The 27344-nt window shown below is 38.3% G+C and overlaps 1 long non-coding RNA gene across 1 annotated transcript in view; it reads left to right on the forward strand.

Annotated features, from left to right (window-relative positions):
* The window catches only part of LOC127018609 (uncharacterized), an 87964-nt gene that overhangs the window by 45412 nt on the left and 15208 nt on the right, over positions 1-27344 (forward strand). Inside the window, exon 2 of the long non-coding RNA XR_007766780.1 lies at positions 7013-7154. This is a non-coding gene — a long non-coding RNA (uncharacterized LOC127018609). The remainder of the gene's footprint in view (positions 1-7012; positions 7155-27344) is intronic.

Here is a 27344-nt window from a genome sequence, read left to right on the forward strand (position 1 = left end):
ATTGTGTTTTTGCCTGACAAACTTTGTACATTTCTAAACAAATTTTGTAAAAGCCAAACACGAATTTTTATCCAAGCAAGGGAAGTTATCTGGAACTAATGTTTTATAGGCATCAGCCAAACTGAGGACTATTTTCCTTCTCTGCAATTGCAGTAAAAGATGAAGCATTCTCAAGCCAGCTGCAGTGTACTAGGCCAGAGTCTTTGGATTAAAAAAATGTGTGCTGTGACCTGGGCAGAGTCATCACGCAGCTGATAAAGAATAACAAGTCATTCCTAGGAACAGCTGCTACACTGAGCGAGGGCTCTAACCTCTCCAGTGTAAGTGAGTGTTGTTAGGTCCTATGGATTTAAAGAGACCTTACCATCACAAAAACTGCAACACTTCTCCCTCCGAACAACAGTTTACTGCTCAGACTGCTTTGCAGCTCCCAGAGGTTTGATTGCCAGCAAAATACTCGTCTCCAAAAGTGTCCTCTAAGACCTACTCCCAGCAGAGGCGTCAGTTTAGTCCCAATGGGCTGTTTCACTGGGGGGTTTTTTGTTGGTTTGTTTGGGTTTGTTTTTTTTTTTTGGCAGAGACAGTGCATTGTGTGTATAAATGGCAAATTTAAATGGAGTGTTTCAAATTTCTGTGGTAGTGGTAGCATAATGTTTGCAGAGATGAACAGTCAGCTCTCTAGGAGTTTCCAATACATGTCCCCAATACATGCTATTATAGTCCAAGCAGAATGAGGCCCTGGCAATGGCATGAAGTAATGGGCAGTATGGAGAGTCAGGCAAGCATGGTCAGTGCCAGGCAGAGGTCTTCGTAGACACAGAAGTCATAGTTGCATAGGATCCTTTGTCAACTGTAGATACAGCCAGTTCCTTTTATCTGCCCAGTCACATGCCTATTGTTAAATTGTTGCCATCTATTAGTTGGAAACTCCCTTTAGAAGCATAAAAAGGCCAACTACAGGGGCATCTGGCTTAAGAGAATTCTACTTTACCTTGCAAAGTGATTTGCTCTTGTAACGTATCAGTCTTGCATGTATTGTAACATAAATGGCACGGTAATAGCAGTGGGAAATACTGAAATAGCTTATCTAGGTTTTATTTGCTTAGTGGGCTGGTTTTTAACTTTCCTTGTGTAATGGAGATTTCCATCCTTCTTTCTAACCATCCCTAAAAATATCCTATAAATTTGCAACACTGAGGTGAACAACCTAAGGAGAAAGAGATGTGGGAGACTGTCCAGGACCCTAGGTCATGGGAAGACAGAGGGCTCAATTTAAGCTAGGTGCAGGTCATCCTGAGGAATGAGAAGCCCATGGCGTGGATTTTACCCAAGGTCAGCCAAAGTCTAATGTTGTGTAGATTATCATTTACATTATCTGCATACACTTGCACAGAGTGTATGGCCAGGCACTTCCAGACAAATGTATGTTAATACATACATTTAGGATCATAAGAGGTCTCTAGTCCAACTTTCTGCTCAAAGTAGGGTCAGCTATGAGGTCAGACCAAATCACTCAGGGCTTTATCTAGACAGGTTTTGAAAACTCCCAATGATGGAGACTATAACCAGTCTGGACACCCTGTTCCAATGTTTCCATCCTCATGATGAAAAAGCTTTTCCTTTTACCCAATCTGACCTCTCTTTCTCAACTTATACCCATTGCCCCTCATCTTCCCACCATACACCACTGCAAAGAGCCTGGCTCCATTTTCTGATTTATCTGAAGGTGCTCCTTCTCTAGGCTTAACAAGCCCAATTCCCTCACCCTTTCCTCACAGGGCAGGTCAGGCTCCAGTTCCTGACCATTGTTGTGGCACTCTGCTGAACTCACTCAAGTTTACCAATGTCTTGCCAGAATGGAAGGGCCCAAAACTGGATGTAGTATTCTAGATGTGGTCTAATAAATGCTGAATAAAGGGAAGTAATCACTTCACTTGACTTCACTGGCTATGCTTCTGTTGATACAGCCCAGTGACCCCACTCCCCCAGCCTGTCTAGGTCTGTTATATTGTTACTTAAACCAACAGCTTTGCCCTTGAGCATGTCAACAGGTCCTCTCAGTTTGCACTGGAGTGGGCTGGACTGCACAGGTGCAAGTTAAGGTAGATCAAGACTCTTATTTTTAACTCTAACACTTAGAGTGGGAGCTACTGTGTTCTCACCCATCCTGCAAAATGGGAAATCCTAGGTTTTTCAGAGAATGTAAGGAAATGTTGCCAAGTAATTTGTTCATAATTTAACAACTTCTAGCAAATTCTTCTTATCAAAGCTACCAGTGCACAAGCCACTTTATGAACAGTCAGAAAGATGTTAATTTTCAAACTTTCTGACTCAAATGGCTTGGCTTAGTTCTAATTTTCTCCAAAACAGTTCCACGACTGCTCAAAGCATACAGGGTTTTTTGTGGTGTGTTGTGTGTGTGAAAATACATCTCCATGGGAAAATCAAGACAAGTTAAAAATATGAGATTCGACTGGAATGGAAATCTTAGTGTCATGGCTGTGGTTCCATACTGAGGGATTAGGGTAGAAATAGAGCCTGAGTACTGTGGGGCTTTAGGATGCATGGAGCCTCTCTTCTCTGGTGTTAATACCAGGAAGTTCTGCGGTGTCCCTGAAAGTGGGCTGTCAGGCATTTTGGCTGTAGATGTTCTAACGACAACAGAAAACGTGACGTAAGAGAGTCTCACTTAGGTGTTAGGTGGGTATTTCAGATGTAGGGAGCTTCTGTGTTGTTGGTATTCTGTATAAATACCATTTTTGCTAAGCAGTATGCCTACTTGAAAAACCTACGTGCTACAGTCAAGGGGATTGGAACTGGAAAAAGATTACAAATTAAATATTTAACAGAAAATCAAGTTGGAGAGTGAGAGGGATAAGCTGTAAAAAGGTAAGAAGGGGACACGGAATATTTGGAAGGACTGTAGAGTTCATCTACTGTTTGGAAGGCAAGTAATATGCACTACAGCTATAAATATATTCATAAAGGATAAACCTTGATAATGTTTGTATGGATATGTTTTCTGATTGATTCAGTTATGTCAGACATGTCTGGGCTACATCACCTACCCTTGTCTTGAACAGAAGAAATCTGCATGATTCTTCTCAATAAAGTATTAAGATTTAAGATACCAATATTTGTGTATTTATTCTCATAAAGACCACTCTTTGCAAACAGAACCAATCAAAGTCCAGAATATTGTTAATATCGCAAGCATTTATAAGGCCAAAATACAGAAGAAAGAAAATTAAGTTTGTGTCTTATGCAATTTGACCTTCAGGAGGTTGGTAGGCAGTATCTCCTGTAAATGAGGTCTTTTATTCCTGTAAATAAGGTCTTTTATTCATGTCAGCTTTGACACCTAAAATGATCAGTTAGTTTGGAATACCTTGGCCACGTAGCATTGACTTATATGTTTGCTCTCAAGCTTGACAAGAAAAATCTTGTACTATATCCAGTGTGCTTTTTATTAATTATTTTTAAAATGCAAATAATACATGTTTTGGATCAACAGTTCAGCTGTACGGAATTACTTGCCATACTCCCTCAGTAGTTTGCTGCTATATCAAAATATTGAAACATTTCGTCTATACTGATCTGTAACTATCACTGTATAATGTGAATGGAGCTACAGGGATAATCTTGTATACCCCTCTGTTGAGAATGGTATATCCTGTCTCTGCATGTGAATGACCCCACTTTCATGACAAACCAAAGTCTGTAGATATATGCTTATGTATTGTAGGAATGGGTTGATTTCTTTAGCTGTCACTAACCAAATTCTTAAGTGCTTCAAACTTTCATTTCTTTGCAGTGTTCTGCATAGTGATAGTTGACATCAATAACTATTATTTATAGGTTTTAGTAAACATTTGTTATGGAAATTTAACCACCTAGCATGTTAGAGTCAGTTGCTTTCTAGCCTGTTATGTACGTGATACAGTATAAATTGCCTTTTTTTTTTTTCATCTTCCATCTATTTACTGTGATTGTTGCACAACATACTTTATTAACTGGGGAGATGCATGAGCTTTTAAAAGTGAGTGAAGTCTGATGATCCATCAGATGGTGAGCCATTTTGACTCTTGCTGTGTATAAGGATAGGAAAGTTTTTCTATTAATACAGTATTTGGTATTTTCTGCTGAGCAAATGTCTTCTGACTTTAACTTGGTCACTTTCTAGTTGATTTTTTATTCCTTTTCCCTTCCTGTGCATTTCTATCCAAAACCTTTCTTCCTGTGATTCTCATCAAGTGTGACCTCATCAAGGTGATGAAATTTCAGATTTTATCCATTCCTTATTTCTTAATTAATTTTCCCTCCTCCCTCCCCCCCCCCCCCCCCAAAAAGGGGGTTCTAAGTAAGGTGCAGTCCATTTTACTTAAGTAACTTTGCTTGACCCGTTTCTGTTCTTCCTGAAGGATCTCTCTGGCTTTTGAAACCTGGGCAAATATTGTTTAGAAGAACTAAATGAAGGCGATTTGAAATACCCATTATTAACACAGTGAGTTTTCTTGCACGAAACATACAAAGCTGGAGATGCAGTTAAGCTCTTCCCCCCCCCCCCATTGGTGTACTGCTCAATGGAAACTCATTCTGGCAAAGACACAAAGCTGTGGCTAAACAACATTAGTGGATGAGTCACTTAGAGAACTGGAAAGAAAGGAAAAGAAAAAAACCCTCTGCTGCTTGATAAGAACCAAAATAGGTCCAGATGGTCTCCGTAAATCTTCCCATACTTGCCTGAAGAACAGCGGACAGAAACATCCAGGGCTATGCTTACGTTTTCAGTAGTTGTTGTTTTCTTGGCACAACAGGAACTTTCAAGCACATGGGAACCCTCTTCATCAGGTTTCTGCACAGATTAAGATCAATCAGGCCAAGCTGAGCACCGCATTGCTTGCAGAGGTGTTGATAACAGCTTAATAAGGATTATAACTATAGTTATTAGGAATAACAGTTCAATGACTAAAGACTATTATGAATAACAGAATACAGGAGCGAGAGAACTTCATTCCAGTGCCACAACTTTGCAGAGACCAGTACAACCCAGAGCTCCAGTTGCAGAGGATCCCTGCTGAATCCTTGGCCCGATTCCAGGACAGATGGAGTCTCTGGAGTAATGACGATGAGGCAAATCCCAATAAGCATATGCAGGCTTAGCGTTTCAAATGTTCATGTGTTCGGCAGCTTTTGGTGGGTTTTCACAAGAAAAGTGAAATATGTTAGGCCACGTCCTGTCAAATTTCAACACTTTGCTCCCTCGCTTGGAGATGAGACGTTTTCAAACAAAAAGCATTATTCTTCTCCTTTTGCATCATTTTCAGAAGTGACAGAACTTCTTTGTCTAAGTTTCTTCCTTCTCCTTCCACTGCTTCCATAGCAGTGTGAGATAGTTTGGTGTTGGATAATTTCAACGTAAGGAGCTAGAGCTGTACAAAGCTCCAAAAATGGAACTACGTGATGACACACTTGGGTCAAATGTGATAAAGATGTTGCTACCAGTATGGTCTACAGTGTGTATATGAATGTGAGTCTGTGTTCAGAGCAGTATGTATACTTCTGCATCAGCATTGTAAATGCATTATGCTTTCCACTGCTTTTTTTTTTTCCGCTAAATATTATATTGTCAGGAAAATATCCTTGAACTAAGGAGTTAAGAGTGTTCAAGAAACTGTGCAGTGCTACATATATAATTCTAATTTATGTAGATTAGAGCTTCTGAGAGCTCTTGTCTGGTGATTAAAACTCTGTCAAACAAGACCTTCAGGTTTAACTTGCAGCTCTGCATAGCCATTGGCTGCTGCTGTGGCCACGCATCGCTTGCCACTTACTAATCAGTCCATTGAAATTCAGTGCAAAGGCGATGCAGGCTGGAATACATTTTCGAAGAACAATAACGTTAGGAAGCATAACTTTTTTGCAGAAGCCATTGTGTAAACACAAACGTAAGTTACCTTTGAAGTAGCTCAAGTCAACAGGTTTGGGCCTGAAGTTCTTGGCTGAAATATTTCTTGCAGATTGGTATGAAAAAGTGATTAGGTGTGGGCCAGAATGAAGTGAAACTGCTGGCAGCTGCTCTTTGAATTCATCCTACTGAGGCTGCAAGCTGAAAACTTGCTGATATTATAAGACACTGTTTTAGCTCATCAGAAGGAAAAAAAAAAAAGAAAAAGAAGCCCTACTAACTAGGGAAGGTGTGGATGTGAGCACGGCTGCCTAACCTTTGCCAAGCAAGCCATGTAAAACTTCTTTGAATTCATGTCACATTGTGGTGAACTCAGGATTCTAATCTTTGGCCACCCACTTTCTCCTCATCACGCACACTAGAAGCTGCCCCCTCTTCAGCTTTGCAAGGGGAGCGGGCAGAGCTGTGACCTGGATGACACCATATGAGGGTTTGCAGCAAGCTGCTGGCTCTCTCCTGCGTTACATCCTGATTGTGCAGAAATCAGGGGTGGGAGTAGTGCAGTTAAGCTCACTTCCCTGTAGCAGAGATCAGCCTGCAAAAGTTCTTCAATGGTCGGCACAGCTGGCTTCAATTTTGCAAAGGGCAGCACAGTAACGGTGTGCCTTGCTGGAACAGTTATTCTGATAGATTTTTCTTTGGATTTAGTCAGGCCTTTTGTTTTCAAAATGCAAAGCAAATTCCACATAGACTGAAATAGGAGGAAAAATAGCTCAAGACAGCCCTTAGAAACTGAAGCATCAGTGTTTCGTTCAACTCACAGTGTGTGAGGAGCACCACAAAGGGGAATGGGTTTTAAATTGGCCTCTAACCTGACTTTAGATGTGGACGTCTGGGGTTTATTGTTGTTGTTATTTTGGTTTTTGTTTTAACTTGATACAGGAGAAAATCTTAGATGCAAAAGAGGCTTTTGCTTAAAAAAAAAAAAAGCTTGCTTGTTCTAGAAGAAAATCTGGAGGGGGAAAAAAAATGCAGAAGACTCAACAAAATGAAATGTACATGTCTGATGTTAATCAAATTCATTTTATGTGTTTATGTTTATAGATTGGAGATGTTTGACAAAGCTGGTGTTTGTGCGCAAAGGTTTTTTACAACAGTAGAGAGAAGCACATCAGTTAAAAGTGACCCTCAACTGTAACACAGCTGCATGAAAGAAAAGTTTCTTTGGTATTAGCTTCATTTCCAGGTTAGTTGTTTTTGTGCATGTTTTGAAAAATTCTACTATGCTTTCTTGATTGCTTCCTTAGAGTTATCACAGCATTGCTCTGCTTCTTGGAATGCAGTTTGTCAAAAGAAAGACAAGAGGAGAAATGGGCTAGACCTTTAAACTTCAAGGTCAGCCAAAAACCACAATCTAGTTCTTGTCTGGTTGCTTAAAGGCTAAAATGGGTGCTATGGAAGTGTTGTGAGCATTCATACTCAATCAAAGATTTGATCTCAGGATCAAATAAAAAACTTACGAATGACAAACTGATTTTTTATAGCCTTTTAAAACACAGTTTTGGGTTGTTTTTGTGATAGTGGAATAGTATCAGAAAGTGGTGGAAGGACCATCATTTGAGATATTTAAAGAATGAAAAAAAGCTGGTTAAAGTACTGTCACAGAAACACTGGACAGATAGTGATATATTTCAAAAGTCAATTTTATGATGTCAAATTGAACGGGAATGTTATGTTGTATTGAGATACAACAGCCAGATTGGACAGGAATATTAGGTCGTAGACACTGTGACAAAAACAACTTATTTACAGGTTCAGGATGTCAGTTGGGAACTATCACTACATGAACTATAATCAGATCTAAGCAGATTGATGACTGAAAATGCGCAATCACTCACCAATAAGGCGAGGCACTCAACCCCGTGGAGTTTCCTTAGGTGGCGTCCCGATCTAAGGGAAGAGTCTCCAACTGCAGACCTGCTGCTCTGAGGAAGACTGGCTCAAAGGGGTCTTCCGGCAGGCTCCATTTATACCCTAGGTCGGATAGGGGCTCATGGTCATATATGCTCAGCAGTCTGGAAACTTCTCTTAACCAAGGCATTTCATTGTTTGAGGTGTTTCTGGCGGGCTCGGGTAGCTGGTATACGTGACTTGGGGCACTCTGTATATGTGACTCCAGTCACCGCATCCCCTTGTGCCATGCTGTTAGATCAACTATGGGGGTGAACGTACCTGTCACAAGTACTACTGAGAATAATCCAGCCCTGGATTTGGCTACCTACAGTATTCCATCAATAATATCAGTTCCCTGGTCAAGAGAAAGTGCTTTTTGCATCCACTGGCTGCTTTTAATATATACCAACAAGGACGCATGAGATGCAGAAATGCATTCTTTACATAGCTCAAATGCTGGTAAGAAACAACACAATGCCATTAAAGTTGGTGTAGATGGCAAATACCACAAGCAGCAAAATCTCTTGCTTAACACTCTTTCTGAAGAGTTTTGTTGCAACACACTATAAATGGTAGGAGCAATATTTATGGGATACAGGGCACATTAGGTTAAGAAATATAAATGAAAAACCATGAGTGACTTAAACTGAGTCACTCTGATTTTATACAGAGGTAGACATGGAGCACCCACAGGATCAGTTCTCATTGTGGATAGATGATGGTTTACTTCCAGCTGACAGCATACAGCTGAACTCACACAGCCTCTCCACATGTAAAATGCAAGGTTTTTTTAAAGCTAGGTCAGTCTGACTGCTGGCTGCTGTGCTTCTGCTCTCATCCCTATTTCCAAGAAATTCCTCCTCTGAGATTTCTCACAAGCTAGTTGGATCTTGTAGTAAGTCAAGAAAGACTCGCACCTCGTCAGCAAGGATCCAGCGAGTTGAGAGGCAGCCGGACCATGTAGCCATGAACAGGACAGCAGTCAGAAAAAGATCGATACAGGTGCCTGTAGAATTATGTCTTCTGTATGTGTCTCTGTCGCTCAGCGAAGCTCTTTGATCCTGTCTCAGAATTCATCAGATCTGATTAAAATCAACCAAAATTTTTAACTTTCCCAAAGAACTTTAAAATGAGCTAATGTCATTGCCCTGTCTTTAAGACTTCGTATTATACAAGAGATTGCCAGGCATCACAACCTCTCTGCAAGTGCAGACTACAGACAGTGGTGAGGAGGGGAGACAAATACAGGGGAGAGTAGATGTAAAAATCAGTAAATAATGCTAGAATGACAATCTGTAGAAGCCTCTTGTGCAGGTTCCTCAAAAGATAGGATGCAAGAGTGGAGGAATGGGTCAGGTTTTCAAAATTTACCACTATTTAAGTTTGTAAAAATGGTCAAAGAAATGTACAGCAACATGAATTTTCTAAAGGATGATCAAACTGACACAGCTTCTACAAAAATGAAAGCTACGATACATTGACCTGAAGGAAAGTCTAATGGGAGTTTAGGAGAAAATAATGATTTCAAAGCAAACATACACAGATCTTCTGAAAAAGATTAATGAGAGACAGCTGGGGAAGGTATTATGTAAAAATTAGTCAGAAATTCCATTTATTTGGTACCCAAGAAAGGACAAATAATGCATATGTGATGGGACTGTGACATCTGTGCAAAGAACCAGAGCATAATTGAAAACAGCTTAGAAGAGTTCATCTTGCACCTAGCAGTGGCTGGAAGCAGGTAGCAACTCATTTAATCCAACTAAGAATAAAGCATTGGTGCTGATGATGATTACAGTCATCTTTTCAGAACTATCTTAACTAAGCCACGTATTAGTCAGTGCTCTGGCTCATTTCTGCCTAAGCCAAAAGCAGCTGAAGTAGTTTTGTGATGAGCTCATTTCAGATAAAGGACTATTAGGAATTTTGAGTATTTCCAAAGGACTGATCTTAGACACACATATGCATTAGCATGGTTCATATTACCATTACACGTAAGTGCTGTGCAAGCATGAACCAAAGAAAATGAGTTGTTTAAAACCTTTGTCTCCTTTTTATTTGTTGTGGTACATGTCTTTGTAATTCAGGGCTTCATCCCCTCAGATAGTCGTGTCTTTCTGTCTGCAGGTGTTTGGATATATAGCAATCTTCTCATGCTCACAGTTGCAAATTGCTACCCCAAAAAAAAAAAATCACGTAACTAGTAAAAGAAAATTATAGTAACAATGACAGAGCATTAAATTTTTCATCAGGAAACTACAATATAACAATGTAGAGTCTAAATGGTCTATAACAGCCTTGAATGGAAAGAGTGCGCCAAAACAGGCATACGTATGCAAACAAAGCAAGCAAAGTACTTCAGTGAAACTGGAGACTGATCCTAGTCTCTTTAATCACGAAAGCTTATGAGAATGCAGCCAGGAATGCTTAGAAACCAAGTGAAGGAAAAGAAAACTTAAATCCCAGCTGTCTACTGGGCAGCGTGAATCACATAAATATCTACAAGTACAAGAAGCAACCATCGCTCTACATAAGTACAAATCCAGAGTGCGAAAGATCTAATACACAGTTGTTTATTTTCATCCTACCTGGTATGATTTCCATTGCTCTGAGTAATCATGTATAAGATGGTATGTTGATATGCTTCTCCAGCACACGAGTTGGAATTTGGAAAAGAAAAACTAACTGTGCGGATGTTGATATGCCAGTGTTACACATTTAAATCCAAATTGTCCAGACTTTTTTATTGTTATTTTATTCTGAGTTACTTTATTTCTCTATATTACAGAAAACAAGCAGTGTTTATTTTTAAACAGCTATAAAAATAGTTAAGTCCTAAAATAGGCAGAGCAAAACAAGGCTAAATGGGAATTCTTGGTTAATGCAATCATGCATTCTAATTCTTATTTTGCACTAGGGGCTGTTCCACAACCGGGTTTAGGGAGCATGAGTATTCCCATTAATTCATCTTAATTATAAAAATCTACTTCACTTGAAAGGTTCCTCTGCAAAAAATTAATGCCATGAGCAATGGTTTTATTTTACAAATGTAAAATTAGAAATATTTTGAATTATTTTGAGGGCATAGTTATATAGAATAGCTATGTTTAAATCCTGTCAGTTTTGAATGTCATAATATGGTCTTAAAATGTGAAATGTACCTATAGTTTCTAAAAGACAAAGCTAAGGAGGGGATATGGGAGGGGATAAAAATGCCAGATGAGAATGAAGTATCAATTTAGCAATGTATCGTCCTGATAAGGAAATGCTACTGTACCAGATATGCAACTCTTCTGCAATATAAACATTTATCTTTCCCTGGGGACTCTGTTTTTCTTTCTTTTGCATCAAATGTAGTGCTTCTGTGGGGCCATAATTTATTAAGAGAAATGTATTCAAACTTTTTCACCAAGAAACAATCATGTGTAAAGGAGAGTATCTACCTTTTTAGAAGATGAAATTATCACTATCAGTTTGTTTTCTTCTGAAATCTAATTAATCTCCTCATAGGCTAAATTCCTTTTTCCTAAAAGGCCAATTTTTACAGCATATTGTACTCCCTTGAGGTCAATGGAATTAGCCCATTGGCCAGTGTGGGTGATCGATGCCATTTATATGTTTCAGTTCAACTCTATGAATCATATTATGTAACTATTGGATAAAACTAGCTTTCAAAAGCTCTATCAATGTCTCCATTTTTTGTTAGTTAAGTTTGGAGACTGCAAATTTTTCTGGTTTAATCATTAAAATGATGTCCTAGAATTGTTGAGAAAAACAATTTGTTTCACGTGGCAAAGCAGAAACACTTCAGAATTCATCTGCTTTCCTTTTAGAGATGAAAGTTCTCATGATCTCCTAGATGATTTAAGAACATGCTATACATGCTGTGCATACTGTAGCAGCAATCATAGTTCACAGCAAAATGTGTGGATAAACAGATATTCTCTGGATTCTATGCAGAACAAGTCCACTAAAGAAAAAAAAGGAAGCAATTATCACCAAAATATTGTGAGTGTGTTTTCCTTTTTCTTTTTACTAGTGGATCCAAAACCACTTAGATTAGAAGCTTTCTGGCAGGCCAGCTAAGTGCAGTTCACACTTGTGTAGTACATGCAATGAGATGTTTCACTCTGAAGTATAGGGAAACAAGGGCAAAAACACAAGATGCAGCTGAAAGCTTTTTCATAAATTTTTAGTGAGGAGTGCAGAAGAGTTTTATATGAAGGGAGAGCGTTTTGAGGGATTCAGAAGAGAGTGTGAATGTTAAACAGTAGGAAGTAAAGGAAGAGGCATCTTGGATTCAGTATCCCTAAGAATCACTAGGGGAGGAAGAGGAATGGAGCCCGTTCCTCTCCAGTTGCTATGTGGTGCATACTGACTGCCTCTCAGGATACCGTGATAAAAGCATAAACTGGATGACATGTCATTGGGACTCTCTCTTTCTGGCGGGCTTCTACCTGTATTCCCTGCTTCTCCAGACTCTTTCCTTACAACTCCATTTTAGCCTAAACAGTTTGGCAAAAAATGAAGTGTTGGAATAAGTAGAGCCCGGGTTAGAACATCAGGAGAGAGGATGTTTATAGCGTTTTAGTATTAATGAGAAAAAAGCTGAATTTGATGAGAAAAAATGAACAGAACAAAAATGACCCAATCAAAGAAGAGAAAGGCCACAACATGTGAACAGAAACATGACACTCTATAGAAAAAGATTTTTAAAGAGAGAGTTGGTGATTTCACAAGAGTAAAACCGAACATGTTATGTTTTATCCCATCTGTTTATGTTGAAAGAAAAACTAAGTAGCACTCAGATTCCTATGACTAAGAGCTTCTGAGCTTCAAAATGACTGTGGCTAAGCATTATGCCACTGCAGTGCGTCACCCTCTTCCCTTAATACCTATCTCTAAGTACTTCAGATTATTCAGATTTTTTTTCTGAATAAAGGAAAAACCATCAGAAATGTAATGATTATTTTTACTTTAAAGTAGTAATGGTTTGAAATACAATCTGCAAAAATGTCAAGTTCTCAGCGTACTGTGCAGCTTTAGGAATACATGTCTGTCCATACATTTCTGTAGCTTTCAACAATTTTAAGCGGTAGGGTACCTGTGGGTCTGATTTGGATCAGTCCCAAGATGACTATATGGAACTCAGGGGGGTTTGCCTTTGAGGTCTGCAGTTCTGTGAGAGGATACTCTGAAGTGAATATTACACCCTTTCCCTTCTCTACTACCAAATTACCTGCCTGCTATGTGAGTCCTTGGCCCAAATATTTCTATGACAAAATTGATGGTACAACTTTTAGGTCAGGAATCTGCTTGAAAAATGCAGGTGTGTAATTCTGGTAGCCTCCATAGGTTCCTTTGGATGGTTAACTCCAAAAGCAAATTAGTTCAGTCAGTGTATGTTGCACTGTTACATACGAAGGTAGATATGCACTGCTGTACTCTGCAACTAATTAATTTTTATATCTTTTTCATCCTTTCCTTTGGTATGTAAATTTCACCTTATTTAATGTGGGTAAGTGAAAGAATTGAATTTGCTTTCATCAGCTTTCAGTGTGTGACATGCCTGTATACAGAATTTATTCACTCTTCACTACCAAGTCTGTGTAAAAGAGTATTGCAACAGTATCTTTCTCTGTTACGGAATAAGAAGTCTGAGGAAATTAGAGTTTTTACATATAACTGGGGAAAAAAGGACATCATGGAGCCTAACATTTTTAGTGCAAGTGACAGGACAGAGCCCTCTCTGGAGTGCCCACTGAAGGCAGTGGAATTATAACTGGGGTGGATAAAGTGGAGTTAAAACCAACATGTTTGCTCTGCTTATTGTAATAGAAGAGAAGCACTTGAAAGAAGATGACCTGGGAATTTTAGTGGGTTGTTTAATGTTAGGTTATCGTAGAGAATTGTCTGATACATATACAAAAATAAAAATATTCATTTTTGTCTTTTCTAGTGTTAAATACATGCTCTAAACATTTTAGAAACAGAAGTAAATGATGATTACATATAAAGGACTAGAAGTAGGCTCTTCTTAGTGAATGTATTGCTTTGCTTAAAGTAGTAACAGGCAATGCGTGAAATGGAAGTTAGGAGTACCTACATCCCTGCTGTTCAGCTATATATGCATGGCATGCAGGAAGAGCCAGTAATGGCATTTTGCCATAGACAATTTCCAAGATGCTGAATTTAAATTTTTTATTTGCTTCCCAAAATATTCTACTTCAGATTTCAATAAAAATGCATACTGAAGAATCATAAACTTTTCACAGATTTTAATTGATAGTCTCAGAAGAAAATTACAGGTATCAAAATATTTACAGTACAGCACAAAAAGAAACAAGGTTTGGAAGGAATTATATACAGTTGTATATAAACAAACCTTTGGCAATGACAGATCAGGAGGAAAGATTAATTTTATGGTTTGTTATTCTGTAGCTGCTCTGCAAGAATGTTTTATGCTTTTCTTGGAAGCAAGTGATACCAGCTACTATGGGAGATAGAAGTCAGAATAGGCGGAGTTCTGATCCCATACAGCAGTTCGACTGTATGACCGAAACCTGTTCCCCATTTTTTCATATCTTGGATATAATGTTTAGGTATGACCCATTGGCCAAATGTACAATTTCTGCAAGAGTACAACAGGAGGGCAATATATCTTCATGAATGAAATGTAAAGGTTACATTACACAAAAAGGCAGATGGTTACCACTTAACCCAAATTATTTCGGTGAATGAAAATTGAGAAATCTTAAGCTTGTTTAATTTTTGTAATTAAAGAACCTCCAAAGAGCTTCCTGAACATACAGATTTCTGGAGTAATAGAAGATCCCCTACGGTTTGTGATAATCCATAGACTGATTAGTTGCAGAATGAAAAGTAAACATAATCTAAGTTTGGCACTTCTTCTGCCATCACAATTTCATGTTTGCAGAAGCTGCCTGAAAAAAGATAAACAGTCCTGAGATACAGAGGAGGAAAAAATCCTTTGTACTAGGCCATGTAAGATTAAATCCTAAAAGGTAACAGCATGCTTAACATTTGCTTGCCAATCCGTAAGGCTGGGTTATAGGCTTACATTACAAAATACATGCCAGGAAAGACCGAAGAGGAATGTCATATCAAATCTTTTCTCTGAAAAGAACCTTGAGTGTTTACTGGTTCCATCTTAGTCTATGAAAATATAACTCTTAAATACCCTTTCTAATGATTTCGAAGGATAGCACATTTTGTGCAAGGACTTTGGGTGTGATTTGGGCCGGTCTTCCCAGTTATGGCCCTTCTTCATTAGCTTGTCACTTTTTTTAATGTTTTAATTAAAATTAAGGTCCAAGTGGAGATGGGATGGATAGTCTATTCGAGCTCCTGAGGGGCATTAATACAGGGGTTTGCTAGGCAGGATTTGTTTTACATGTATTTAAGCTAACTATATATGAATGGATTGTATGAATTACACTATTGGCAGGTTGGACAGACCCAGTGTCGAGCATTATTCAAATAAGCAATTTTAATGTAAAAATCCCTTGTCTCTAATAGTTTAGTTTTCTTTTGCTTGGTTAAGACAAAATATAGGGACTTCATGCAGTCAGTTTTAGCAGCTTATGGGTAACTGCATCTGTTTAGATAACCAGAACTTATAATATTAACGCTGTTAAAATAGGCAAAACAATAGGATTGAAATAAGGTAGGGTAGAGTGCCTCTGAAACGGAAAATTGATAGAATTTAAAGATTTTTTTTTTTTTTTTTTTTTACAGAAGTAATAAATAAATTCGTTAATTGACCTATTTTATTGTGGAGCTTGGGGAATTTTAGTTGTGGGTTTCGTTATTTTTTCCATTCTCACGCATTTCTGAGTTGGGTTTCAGTTGGAAGTTCAGCAGCATATAGTTCACTGATCTATAGTTATGATGCTATATGGATTTGTAACCCAGGTGCTTCAACACTTCTGAGTGACTGTCTCTCCTAAATACTGTGTGGTATTACCATTATCTTACACACTTTCCACATCCTTGCTGATAGTATCTGCCATCCAAGTCCCTCCAGAGAATAATACTGAGCCTTTGCATTTGTGGCAAGTACTATGCTTGAGATGATCCACGGCATCTTCAGCCTCCAGGTGTAATGAATACTTGGTTAAATCGTGTCTTTCCCTCGCCCGAGGGACAGCTGAAGGAACATCTGTTGCATTGTACACATTGCTTACATTTGTACGCAGTTGAAGGTGATAAACTGTGGCAGGTCTTCACTTTTCAGAACAATTTTGAAGCATCACTCAAATTTCTTAGCCTGCAGATACTGTCCTTGGCATAAGGAGATTAAAAATGTACCTTTATGCCCCTTGGTTTAAATGGAGGATCTTTGATACTTAGGTGGAGCTGCTTGACCTCAGGGTTGCATTTCCTAATAGGTGTCTACCAGACCAGGGGTAGAGGCTATTATAGCCTGAGTATAGCTGCTATACTATAGCTACTGAGTCTGAGAGATGCCTGGTGTACTGTGGAAAAGTTGACACTGTCTAGCGCTCGCCCGGCCAAAATCTCCTTTTTTCATGCTTTAGGCCAGTACAGTATGGTGTTTATGGAGCTCATCTTGCAACCTGCTCTGGCCTGTTCTGGGCCTCCATCCCCTCCTGAAATTGCATGAACATGTATTGCATGAAATAGAATGAAAATTGCATTTCTTCTTGAATCGTAGGGAAGTTTGTCATGGTACTGTGCCCATCTCACAGAGACCTTTGTGCACTGTGGGAGCCCTGACTGTGCTGGAGGGCGGGAATATGCTTTGGGGGCGGCTTAGAGCTGGACCTGCCACCTTCAGTAGTGGCAGGATGTGGAGGGCAAGCAACTGCAGTGTGCTTTTGGGAGCTGCAGCAAAGCTGAGGCTGCCTGGTCCTCACCTCCAAATTCCCCGCTGGAAGTAGTAAGTGTCTTTCATACCAGAAAGACTTTCAGATAGTCTTAACCATCTGTGATGGTTGCTGTTTTACAGATGATATGCAGTATCTTGAGCCTCAAGGCTCTAGGAGGTTCAGATAATGTCCATAGAAGTGACGATTCTTTCTGTGCCTTCTGGAACAGCTGTGGCTCATGCTGCACATCACTTAGTGTTGTGCATGTTTTAATGTTGACGTTGGGTTCTGTAGTCTGCCTTCTCAGAACCATTTTTCGAGCATCATTTTCAAACCCCTATTCCTTTTATATCTTTCATTATTGTAATGTTGATCCTCTGATACTTGCAAGTGGAAGCATAGAAACCTTATAAAATCACTGAAAGTTAAAATCAATCTGTATTATTTAATGTTACATACTGATGTCACGTTAGGCACAAATCAAATAGGGCAAATCCTCATGAATTCATTCAGATTTTCCAACTTTACTTAAGGTCTTCTTTTACTTCAAGGAGACTTTGATTAAACACAGACTGAATCAAAACCAAATAATAGCGGGGGGTAGGGGTGGTGTTTACTTTGACTGTAATAGAGCTGAAGCCCCAGTTTTATTCAAAGCCGTAGCTGAAAAGTATCTTGAACCCACTATATGATATCAACATGTTATGCTGTAGAAGCAACAGGAGGTACTAAAAACATTAGCAAACCTGTCCCCAGTATTCTGCTGGATATAGGGAATTTTACCTAATAGACAAAGTTTTATTTAGCTTTTATACTTATTTCATTACTAATTCTGCTGTTGTTTTCATTTTAGCCATCATTATTATAAGCCTTTGGCAAAAGAAGCAAAGCCAAAATAGTTCCCCACCCAGTATATTCCATGTTCTTGAGGCAAGAGAAAGGAAATAGCCTTGCTGTTTGCACAGTGATAGTAAAGGCTGTGCGGGGTAATACACTTAAATCTTCAACATTATAATCAATATGCCATGGTCGTGTTAGACATATACATAAACAGCATTATTAGTATCTTTAAATGAAGTGCACTTAGGTTATGCATGCTGAGAAAGCCATCTATGTAACCCTTTGAACCCCTTAAAAAACATGAGTAGTTTTCCGTTCTTTTCCATAAAACGTATTATGGACATGGTATTCTGTTCATCTAAATGTGCAGCTTGACTCATTGAAAGAAAGTAATGTAAATGAAATCTGAATTACAGCTGTGTTGTCTTATAATGAATAACGTCTGCTTACTAAGACACTGAGTCAAGGACCTAGTTTTCTGTGGAAGGAAAATATTTGTGTGTTGCACTGGAAAAGCTGACAGGCATACATCTGTGTGCTCTCCTTCACATGCTGAACACTAGAAGTAATGCAAATTGTTGATTTGGCTAGGAGTAGTAAAAACATGATTTGAGAATCATACCACTTTCTGCATGACTAATTTTGAGAAGCAAATGCAAAGTCTTGAGCATTTTTTTTTTTTAAGTCTGTTTAGTTTGCCTTTCATATTTTGTATTAGTTGTGGTATTAGCTTCAGTCTGGAATGTCTTAAGCAAAGCTCAACAAGTAAATCAACACTTGTTTTTATCCAAGATAGATAACTGATTAGCAAAGCAGGATATAAAATAGAGTATCTTCTTATGGTCTGAATTTTTCATGTATGTGCATGCAGCTGTAAATAAACACTTTAGCCTCCTGAACAAGCAACTCTTGTTACAGAGTTTGAGAGGTTTGTATGGTTTATATGAGGGCTGTTCTAAGAGAAACTTGTCTGTTTTTCAGTTTCACTGCAAGGTCAACTCTGGATATGAGCAAACCTTAAGCATGACACTGGACTTTCCTCTGTTCATGTGTTCCAGTTGCATAAGCTATTTGGAGTATGCGCAAGAGTTCTTTCAGAGTCATATGATAATAGCACATCAAAATTTCTAAAAAGTCATCTAATAAATGTAGACTGTTTCATCTCTTTCATTTGTGTATTATATATGCTCATATATCTAATACTAGTTTTAAAATTACAAGCACAATTTAGAAGACATTTTAAAAAGCATGCAAAAATGTTGAAAACCTGTATGATTCTGTAACAGATGGTGATGCAATTAATTTTCCAGTGCTCAGATTAAAAAATGAGAGTTTGTATGAAATAGGAAGGAAATACTTATTCATTAGGAACAGTTGTGCAGTACCTAGCCTGCTGCTGCCAGGAGGACGAGGGAAGACTTTGGGGTATTGAATCCTGCTGGATGGCAGGACCAGAGGAGGCCAAACTTTGACCAAAAGAGCAAACTAGAAACAGTGCCAGAAATTCAAATTGATGCTGCTTTTTCTGGTGCTATACTTTTCTCAAGCATTGCTTGACTGACCGTGCTGATGGCTCAGGGTCATACGCATCAGAATGTAAGTCTCACCTTAAGTAGTGCTTAGGACCCCAAGAAAGACCTGGGTAAACTGAGCCTTCTAAGACCAAAACTCTATTAAAAAAACCAAACAACCAAACATTACAATTCCGTATGTACCCAGGGCATTGCTCCCATGCATGCCCCGAACTGCCTTTACCTGGATAACTCAGAGCCTGTTTTCTACCCAGACTTGATTTTGATCCAAGAACTAGACAGCTGAACAACTAAACGCAAGGCAGCCCCAATGCAGTACGTGGTCTAGGAGCATATATAACACATTCTTTGGAAGTTGAGAACTTTCCAGTTTTAATAGTTGTGGTAATTTAAGCAAGGCCAGAAGAGTTACCTATCGCTATATGGAACATGTGTGCAGGAGTACCTGTACATACTGCAGGGGACCGCTTTTGACTTCTGTTCATACAGGCTTATTTTTAAAAGCTCTAAGGAAAGCTCTGCTGTAAGCGTTAGGTAGGCCATTGCAGATGTGATTTCCATTTCCTTATCAGCCTGAAAGGACTCATGTTTTTATTTCCCCAGGGAGAAAATTTCACCATTGGTTGCCTTGGGCCTTTTCAGTGCTTTCATCAGCACCACTATATACCAAAGGTTCTTGGTTTATTCCTACTGCAGTCTCCATAACTTTGGCATTTGTGCAAGTAGGAGGACACCTTTGCTGAGAGACTAATGTCCGTTAGCATAAAATGTTTCTTTTATTTGTAGTCCTCTCTGCATAGTAGATCTGAAAAAGTGATGCACTATATATATAACATTTATAGAAAGAACATTAAGTCACTGCAATGACATCTCAAGTTATATAAGTTATTATTTAAAATAAAAGCAATAAAATTGTGATGGTCCACCTGTCAGGCATTTAAAATGGCAATAGCCCAAATCACTCTTAATAAAGAGATAGAGCTTTGTGAGTGAATTTGGTTTTCAGAAAATTTATTTGCTTTAAAAGAAATATTGATGCAGTCTGTATATATGGGCAAGCAATCCTTTTTGTAAACAATATTGCCATCCAAACTCAATTATCATACTTTGTTTGCTACAGCTCTCAAGCTTTTAGATAGATTTTGTTTGCACACTATGCCTTTAGTCCATTTTTGGCCTCAGTGGTGTCAATGGACACTAATGAAATCCAATGAAATCTTTTATGAGTGGCTGAAGTAAAATTTATGCAAAAACAAGATTCAAAGTGCCTGGGACCTGGTTTCCCACTGCAAGATACAAACAATTTCACTGAGTTTTTCTTACCCAGCAGTGAGAGAAGTGACTGCCTAGCTCGTTTGTAGCTTTTTATGTTACTTGATCTGAGTTACAGCATTAACTCATTTCCCTCAAGCAATGCATGTTCTGTTTCTGCCTTTTTTTTATGTTTTTGCCTGATTTTTTTTTTTTTTTTTTTTCTGAAGTCTGTGTTAGGTAAATCAAGTCATGAGAAAAACAACACCACTTCTTTTTATGCATTAGCTTGGAAAAGATCTCTTCAGGGACACAAAATATAATTCTTGTATTTATTCCTGGAACTAATAATACCTTAAATCTGTTTAGGTTGTTTCGTTACTTGTTCCCCTTGAAATGAGGTGTCTCTGTTTTAAGTATATGTTTCAAAGCTGCCATGTAGGAGACAAAGATTCATTCTCACAATCTGCAAACTTCTAATAAATCAGAATAATTTCTTGTTTGTTTACATTTAAATATTTTATAGCTTTCTACTTGGAACAAAAGTTAATTTTACTAAATAATTTTAAGTGTACTTCAATATTACATAAGGGTGTGTAATTTCAGACATAAAACAGGCATAACTATAATTTAATTTAGGCCATTGTCTAAGTGTACTTGGTTTCCTTCCCTCCTCTCTCTACTTTCCTTCACTTTTTCTCTTGTCTGTTTACACAATATGATGTTTACAGTTAAATTGTTTGTCTCAGTAATTTTGTTCAATGTTTTGGATTTTTGGCGTATATAGTGGTGTATTTGGATACTGTGATCAAGCTTCTCTCTCATTTTTGCTTCCCAAACGTGCCATAAAGTCATTCCTTCTAGCACTTGAACAGATGCATGCGTCTGTTCTGTTCTACCCTGTCTTTTCTTGATAAGTAGTTGAGAAAGGAATAAAAGAACTTTGATTCACATCCTTTCAGTACTTCAGTCTTACTTAGGTGAGTAAGCTAAGTTTGACTGAAACCAGCAGGACTTTGTCCTAAATACTCAGAGCTTATAGCCATTGAAACCCAATTTAAAATTTTCTCTGAGAAACTGTTTTTTTTTTTTTTCTTAATACACATTAACAACTGTACTTTCTTGCGGTAGCCAGTCTCCCTTGGTATTAGAGTGACACTTTGAAATGAGGCTTCTTGAATTATGTTGGCTCTAGGCAGGCTCTATGAAATTCCTCTGAAGCAAGATGGAAGATGAGCAAAGACAAAGCAACAATTTTAAAATATTTGAGTGAAAATAGGCATCTGGGAAGAAAAAAGAATAGTCTGAGGATCCATCACTTTAAAAACATTCTTTTCTCTGAGAATATCCCAAACAAATATCACACATTTCTCTTAAGATTTCATATTATTCTGCTTTGAGTCACCACCCCCACCCCCACCCCAGTTTACATCAGAAGTAAACATAAGGGGAAACCAGGCTGAAGCCACAGCTGCTGTTTTGCTATGCTGCCTCATGACAACAAAGTTCTGTCAGATCTGATGTTCCAAGGCAGTTTTGCACTTACACGTAAGTGGGAACAGAGGGGGAATGGACACATATGAACGTTAATTTCAGCCTTCACTCAGCACCACTTTAATTTGTATTAAGCCTTTTTACTGCAAAGGAGAAGAGATCAAACCCTGGTTTTCATCTTCGTATGGACTGTTGTGTTGTCAACTAAAAGTCGTGGTTCTCCTCCGCTTCACCATGAGCTGAATCACAGAGCTAAACTTCCTCAAATTTGTATGGGAAGAAACTGAAATATAACACAGGCGTGAATCCTGTGGCTTAAGTCCACCTCTACATGTGACTTCTCAGTCACTGCATCTTTTATTGCTTTTTTGCTATTAAAAGTGACCATTGCAGAGGTATAGGAAAGCTCTTACATCAGCCAAGTATAACCATCAGCTCTATTCTCTGGTTTTTCAACCTTTAACAGTTACCGTGATTGGAGAATGACAGACACATTCGGCCAAGCAACCTAAACGTAAAAAACACACTTTTACAGCACAGAGTTGTAATCTGGCAAGCTGAGTCTCTATAACTTGTAGGCCAAATGGGAGTGAGACAGAAATAGCAGCACTTGCGGAAGAGCAGTCACCTAGGTCTATGCCAGAAGGAAAGCGCTACCAGGGCAGGCGTGCGTTATTTCAGCAGCCTTTGGCGGTATGGTCATAAGGAGCATGAACCTTATTCAAAGTCACGCACCCAGAATGCTCTGGATACGGTCCAGAGCAAGAAGGCATGTAAGTACTGTTTGCTCTATCTCCAAGAGGCAAACCAGCTCTTGCACAGTATCCCTTCTTGCTTCAAAGTGGTCTACACAGCATAATACTTGAGAGATTGTGAAGAATCAGTCAGGGTATCCATGAATGCTAAAAGTATCATAGCTTCCAGGCAAGTATTTGGATTGACCCAGGTATTTTTATTCAAGGAATGTGCAAGGATCTGTGCTACAGAAGAAGTCACGCTCAGTACCAGATTCTGGTAATCTCCTAATGTTTTTTCTCTGTCTCTCTAAAAGTACAGCCATAATGGAAAGGTATCATTAGTTTTACTGCTCACTGATTTCCTACTTAAAGTTATTACTTTCATAATGAGAAACCAGAAACACACTGTGGTGATATTCCACTAGAGTAGAAATGAAGAACTTGAAGAAAATACTTTGGAAGCATCCGACCCTCTGAAATCATAAATCAAGATCAAATGCAAAATGCTCAGGAATGTAAAACTGGTAAAATCTTCAAAGGCAAACATTTCTATTCTCTTTTCTCTCATTAGGACACTCTGTCTGCAAGTAATAGAAGTAAGCATGCCTGAGGAGTGGCTTTTAATGGGTTTTTTTGGTTGTGGGGTTTTTTTTAAGCATAAAAGAAATACAAGGTTTCTTGATGTATTATTTTGTCATTCAGGGGACTATTTTCCAAATTTATGAAAATCATAATGAATTCTTGTTTTAAAGTACCTTTTTCTTTTAATACTGCTTATAATTATCATGTATCATGGTATGAATCTCTCTTAAGTACTTAAATACAGTATATAATTTCAGTATGAGCCAAATCTCTGTAAATGCCATCAAATAACCTGGACTTGTATAACTAACTTTCCAAGTAGCACATTCTGATTTACTGCTTTGCTGGAAACACAGGAAGGAACAATAGGACTAGAATTTCTTTCAGGGCTGCCTTTTAGTAGAGGTGGTGAAGTGTAGGTATTGAAACAGTCTTTGTAATATTTATCATCTCTCCAATATTTTTTTTTTTAAGTCTAAATCTGAATTTAGTTCTTTGGGTTCAAGTATTCATCTTCCTTTATATACGTAGCAAGATTTCAGTGGGCATAGGATAAGGCCAAAGTCTTGCTTCACAAAGTATGACTTTCAGAAAATCTTGTTCTCTCTGGCATTTTCCGTCCCAAGAATTGAGCAGTCAGTTGGAGAGAGGAATGAGAAGGGAAAATTTCTGGGGGCTGAGCAGCACAGTTTCATATCCAAAACTGAAAAGACTCCCAGATGAATAGAGCAAACCAGACAACCCAGCAGACACGAACTCTGGCCCATAACCTGCAGATAAATCTATTTGCATGGACAATTACCTACACAGTCCAATGATGTCAGTGGAAATCCATGCAGAGGTAAGGATTTGCGGGCAGAAGCTTGGCTCTGCTCAGGTTAGGGAAGCTGTTCAGGTATTCCATTTCTTTGTAAAGTGAGACAGACATTAGATGCTTGCTGCCATTACATACTTTTACAGTAGACCATGATTCAGTTCAAGCCGCTCAGAATTGCTGGCTGTCAGCCTGAGCTGGGTACTGCATTCATCCTTCATTACTGGGAGGTTAGCTCCATATCTTAGACAACAGCATCAGTGGAAATAAGATTTTTCATCCTATTATGATCTCTCTTTTCTTGCCACACAACAAAGCTTTATTCAGTTTTGCCCACCTTTTGGTCATGCATGAGGAGACACAGACTAAGAAAAGGTGAAACTGGACTTCTAGCAGAATTTCATGGGACAGTTGACTATTATGTAACTAACTCAAAACAATGATGCTATAATTTTTGTACTTTCATGAGAAAATTCTTTTCACAACTAAATTCTTTATGCCAGTTTATAAATGTTAAAGGTATCTTCTATGCATACTTTGTTACAATCCACTCATCACTTATGAAATACTGAAGAAATGTGTTTTATTCATTCATTCCACAATGTTGTTATTCCAAACTTAGATACATATTTTGTAAATATTTTTAGTTCTGTTTCCTCTTATTGTCTCTACTTGCTTTCTCCTGTCCTGATTTTGTATACTCTTAGCCAAAAAGTAACAGATGTCCCGTTGATTACTAATATAGAACACTGAATTTACTCTCAGAAGTCTTTAGAGGAAAAAAGATAAGTCCTCTGAATAATTCAGACTTCCTTGTCTCTCTTCCTTTGCTCTATCTTTGCTTCTGTTTTTTTCTTTAGACCCCTGTGCTCCTTAAAATCATCTTTTTCTCCCTGTGTTCAGAAGGCTCCTCTGAAAGTGTTTTCTGTCAGGAACCTCAACTAGTTTAGACTAGCTTTTGACAGACCAAACCTAAAAGATACTGAGCACACAAACTTTTCTCTAAAATGTATAATGTCTCTGTCAGGTTCAGACCCTAGTTATTAACTTCAGAAGCTAATTCTCTTCATAAACGTCATCCTAAAAGAGTCTTGACAGAGTTCTAGCTGAGAAAACTGACAGTAAAGAGTGGAAAGAATTGCCTGTTTTTCTGAAGTAAATTATTTTTATTTATAAATCTCCTTCTGGTATCCTGTAAAAATTCTGAGTTTGTGAAGTTGTTCAGGAGATACAGAAGCTTTGTTCTTCAAATGCTTTAAGAATCCATATATGTGTATACTTTTATATTTTCCAAGGTTGTAAAGACAAAATTCATACTGAGTGCAAATTGAAGAGCAAGGTTTCTGGCTTGACTTTCAGGTAGGCAGAAAGAAAAAAATAAGCCACATGGTTAACAGCAGTTACCTAAAGGTTTTTCTGAAGTCTCCCTGTGACTAGTTTAAATACATTGTTGTTTCTTGTATACTTAGGATTTTGTTTTATTTTGTCTTGCCTTTGCACTAGTAGAATTTTCCACTCCTCATCGCTTGGTTTCAGGAATAGCTAACAGCCACCAGTCATTTTGATTATAAATATAGTTGGGTAACTTTCAGTCTGTATTAACGTCTATGTGTGAAACAACTGATTGCCCTAAATTCAGTTTGTTGCCTTTGTATATACTGAGTTCCACAGACAACATCTTAAGTAGTTTCATTTTTTAATGTAGAGTTGGCTAGGAACGAAGCACGTGACTGAGAGGAAGGAGCTTTGGCATCTGTGCCTGTTGCGCTGCCTGACATTTTGTGTTAGCACAGGTATGCCATTTAAAACCTGGTCCTTCCATTAGCACACCTCTAACATAGATGTTTGGAAGAATTCTATATATGTACACTTTGAGATACTACAGTGAAGGCACATTGGAAGACAATGCAAGACCACTATGGCAGTTCTAGCCTTTCTACTTCAGCCTCTAATAAAACATAGAAGGCTAATGATACTGCAAACTTTTCAGTTCATTATTAAAATATATTTTTTAGTTGATTAATTTTAGCTGTTACCTGTACTGCATAAAAATCATGCAAGGAGCATCACTATAGAGAACACAGATAGTAGTTCAATATCACTTGGAGCACCACTGTTGTGGCTAGAGCTTCCCATATCACAGCCTTGCAGTTCTGTATGAACGAGGCTATAATGGGCTCTTAGCCTCTCTAGTAGGTATGTCACTGCTTTATTCACTTTAAAAAAAAATACAGACTTCTCTGATTTCGGCTATTAGTTTTCTCTGGCATAGCTGAATTATTTTATAGGACACAAACCTTCCCACACTTCAGCTCACGTCTCTGGCAAGTCAAGCAACTCCTGTTCCTACGGAGCCAGAATGTATGGAAGGCAGCCATGCAGCTGACATAGTTTAATTTAAAAGACTGTGATCGGAGAGAGCAGAGTAATGAGTCCTCCAAAACAGGAGGCGCTCGGAAGAAACTATTGCTGCTGCACATGACTGACTTTTCCATTCATTCCTTCTGGTCTCTGCTAATAGCATCTCGGCCTTCACAAAACATGCTTCCAAAAAACCTTGGACTAAGTGGAGAGGAAAAACATTTTGGCTACTGTATGCAAGCTTTTTACTTCAGGTGTTCATTTGCCATTCACAAATCCATAGGGTTTAATTTTCTTTCTTTTTCTCTTTCGAGTACTTACCAAACTGGGACACCAGGGAAATCCTCAAGACCCTTAGACCATGCTATCTGCTGTGCATTTATGAGTTACCATACTGATAGTTATCGCAGTCCTTTATCCTAGCCCCCTTTTTAGTCTCTTGTTGTCAGCATGCACAATAAATAATAATAAAGTGAAAGGACACCTTTTATTGCTTAGATTACATGCTTGTATTTTACTGCTAGTTGTGTCATACATAGCAAACAATTTCTGCCTGAGCTCAAAGGGATAACTTTCTTGATAATCTGTGTTGTAGTCCAGCACTGTTGCCTGTTAAGTGCTATCTGCACACAAAAAGCAGAGTATTCCTGTAGGCTACCATATTCTTGCAGGTTTGTCACTGATACATCTAACAATATTTAGTGAAACCACATCATGATGCCAATATTTTAATCCATTCTTTCAGGACACATTTTTTTCTTTGCATAGAACTGTTCACATCCTAATAAAGATTCAATTTAGAGTATTTAATTTAGAGTATTAAGTTTAGCCTAATAGATTATGTTAAATTTAGCCTAAACAGGTTAGGTGAAAATCCAGAAGGTAGGGCTTTAGACCATGCAGAGCACTTTTGTGAAATGTTGTCCTAACCTAACTGGGATTATTCAGGATTTTAATATTAAGTGTAAAAGCTTTGCTGAACTAGGACCTTGTTTAACCATAATACCTTTCTTGCTTTTA

Source organism: Gymnogyps californianus, chromosome 7 (genome assembly GCF_018139145.2).
Source record: "Gymnogyps californianus isolate 813 chromosome 7, ASM1813914v2, whole genome shotgun sequence".
Lineage (NCBI taxonomy): Eukaryota > Metazoa > Chordata > Aves > Accipitriformes > Cathartidae > Gymnogyps > Gymnogyps californianus.